Consider the following 3,201-nt stretch of genomic DNA (forward strand, 5'->3'; position numbering starts at 1 on the left):
CATTTGAAAGGTGAAAGTTTAAAAAAAATTTTAAGGGAAAATATTTTTTAGGATCTCAGGTTAGAGAAAACATTCTAAATATATCAGTAACATGCCTAACATAAAGAAAAAACTGATAAGTCTGAAGCATCGAAATTGAGAACTTGTGTATCACAAGACACCACAAAGTAATTAAAAGGCAACTTATAAATTTAGAGGAGACAAAATTATTAAGTCATGTAACTGGCAAAGAATTAGTATCAGAAAGACATAAACAATCCCTGTAAGGGAAAACACAAATTGTGCAATAGAAAAATGGTCCAATGATATGAACAGGTTTTTGACCAAAGAAGAATTCTAAGTGGCCTATAATACATGGGCTTCCCTTGTGGCTCAGCAGCTAAAGAATCTGCCTGCAATACAGGAGACTTGGGTTCGATCCCTGGGTTGGGAAGATCTCCTGGAGAAGGGAAAGGCTATTCACTCCAGTATTTTGGCCTGGAGAATTCTATGGACTGTACAGTCCATGGAGTTGCAAACAGTCAGACATGACTGAGCAATTTTCCCTTTCTTTCACTTATAAAACATAAAAAGCAGGTGGTGGGTAGGTGGCCTGGATGCAGCCCTAGAGAAAACCTCTCTCTCTCTCTTCCCTCACCTTTTCCAGATCCTTAGTTTGGGGACAGTCCTTCTGTCCAGTCATGCCAAAGAGGAAAGTTACCTTCCAAGGTGTGAGAGATGAGGATGATATCAGTGTCCCAAAGAAAAAATTAGTGGACCCTGTGGCTGGGGTAGGAGGCCCTGGGAGCCGCTTCGAAGGCAAACACTCTTTGGACAGTGATGAGAAGGAGAAGAATGATGATGAAGGGTCCAGCAAATATGACGTGTTGGCCTCAGAGGATGTGGGAGGTCAGGAAGCAGCCACACTCTCCAGTGATGGGGGTGTGCGGATCATACTCTTCAAGCTGCAGGAGGAGATAGAGGAAGGTCACTTTGAGGCTGATGGTAACTATTTCCTGAACTGGGATGCTCAGATCTGAGACAGTTGACCGGACAACATTGATTGGGTGAAAATCAGAGAGCAGCCATCTGATCAGCAGCGTCTGTCAGACTCAGAGGGTGACGACAGCTTGGCCAGACTCCAGTGAGCACTCACGCCCTCCTGGAGGGCACTCTGGAGCTTATGCTGCCAAGAGAGACAGTGGCTGGGCACTGAGGTATCTGGGAACTTGGGGGGAAGGCAAAGGGGGCAACAAGGGGGCTAGGCAGCCCAGTTCCCCTCATGAAGGCTACCTTCAGGATGGGGTTTATTGCTGGAAGCTGGATCTTCCTGGTCAACAGTTCTAGAAATCCAAACAGACTGAATTTGACCTCTACATCTGAGCCTACTGAGGGTGGTCCCTTCTTTCCTGGACTTTGTGGAGGAGGCTCTGGCTGTGTCAGGCAGTGAGGATGTTGGAGCCCACTTTTTAGTCAACTTCCTTTTCCCAGTAAAAGTCTTTAGCTGTGGGGAGGGAGGGGGACAAGAAAAGCTGCAAACCAATTTTAAGCAGAGAAACACAAAATAAAAACATAATGATATGAATTTTACAACAAAATTTATAATAAATTAAAAGTCTGTTAATAAATGTTGGTGAAGATGAGGAGTAACAAAACTTTTACACTCTGCTGATACATTGATATGAACTCTTTGGAAAAGCTGAATATGCTTATTCTCTATCATCAAGTAACTTCCTCTGCTATACACATACCCTAGAAAAATTCCTGAACATGTATAAGAAACATCTACAAGAATGTTTCAGGGAGGGAGACTCAAGAGGAAGGAGACATAGGTATACCTATGGCTGCCTCATGTTGATATACGTCAGAAACCAACACAATATTGCAAAGCAATTATCCTCTAATTAAAAATAAATGTAAATAAAGAAGAAAAATGTTTCACAGCAGCATTTATAATGCCAAAACCTGAGAACAAACCACTTATTCATCAATAAGAAAAATTTAAATTATAAAATATGCATGCACTGGAATACTGAAAATGAATACAATACATGCAATGACATAAAAGTATCTCAGAAATATACTGTTAATGGAATAAAGTCACAGTATTATTCAATCCCTATGAAGTGAAAAACATGCAAATATAAACAATATTTTTATAAATATATATATATACACACACATACATATGTACGTGATTTTTAAAACTGAAAAGAACAAGAGGACAGTGAACACACAATTTGGTACAGTTCCTTCCTATCATGAGGGTACAGCAGTTTTCAGGTGCACTGATAATGCTCTATTTCTTAAGCTAGCTGGTAGATATATGGTGCTCGTCTATTATTCTCTTGGATATATGACATGGTTATAAACATTTTATACATCAGTTGAGAAAATATGTATTTGAGAAGTGGTAGTCAAACTGTGCTTCATTGAACTGCCTAAAAGATGACTACAGGAGAGGGCAAAAGGATGCCACAGGTGCAGGAGTGTTAAGGAGGAAAGACTTGGGACTCCCCAACTCCGACTTCACTCAGAGCAGCTGCAGCCTTCTGAATTTAGAAAAAGGTTTGAAAACCGCTTCAGGTAATTTGCAAAAAGAAGGGTGTGCACTGAGTCACAAGGTCCCCTTGTACACATATATTTGCTTATATATTAGCTATTTGGCAGAAGGCCAAAGAAATCAAAAGCCTAGGTAGCAATTTGGCATATTTGGTCATGTTAGTTCATCACTCCCTTTGCAAAGTTGTTTTGTAAATAAGAATGAAAACACTTATTCTGTACAGTATGAAATGAAGCTCTCACAGAAGGGTGACCCTCACTTTACAGCAGACTAGGTTCCCAAAAGGAGGGTACAAATGACATTTCCGTATAACCAGCTGTATCTTTCCACAAACAAATATGATCATTTCTAACATGTTTCGTATCCATCTTCGAGTAGTCATCACTACTGATTTTAAACATACAAATATACCAATAGAATATAATATTTAAAGAAACAAAATGAGAAATTGAGGCATATTGGGAAGGCATTTTATAATGTTACGAATCACGTCCCTAATTTATCAGCGCTTTTAACTTTGAACTTTCATGTATAAATAAATGCTCTTATATACAAACACCATTATAAAGTATTCTGTATAAAAAGTATTTCCAAGTCCTACTGGATGACCTTGTATTCAGTAAAGGAACCACTCTATATTGTGCATCACAAACTAGTGT

General features: G+C 39.4%; 1 pseudogene; it reads left to right on the forward strand.

Annotated features, from left to right (window-relative positions):
* The first annotated feature begins 680 nt into the window (after positions 1 to 680).
* On the forward strand, positions 681 to 1,326 carry LOC138071631 (CD2 antigen cytoplasmic tail-binding protein 2 pseudogene; annotated as a pseudogene).
* The last annotated feature ends 1,875 nt before the right edge of the window (positions 1,327 to 3,201 follow it).

Source organism: Capricornis sumatraensis, chromosome X (genome assembly GCF_032405125.1).
Source record: "Capricornis sumatraensis isolate serow.1 chromosome X, serow.2, whole genome shotgun sequence".
NCBI lineage: Eukaryota > Metazoa > Chordata > Mammalia > Artiodactyla > Bovidae > Capricornis > Capricornis sumatraensis.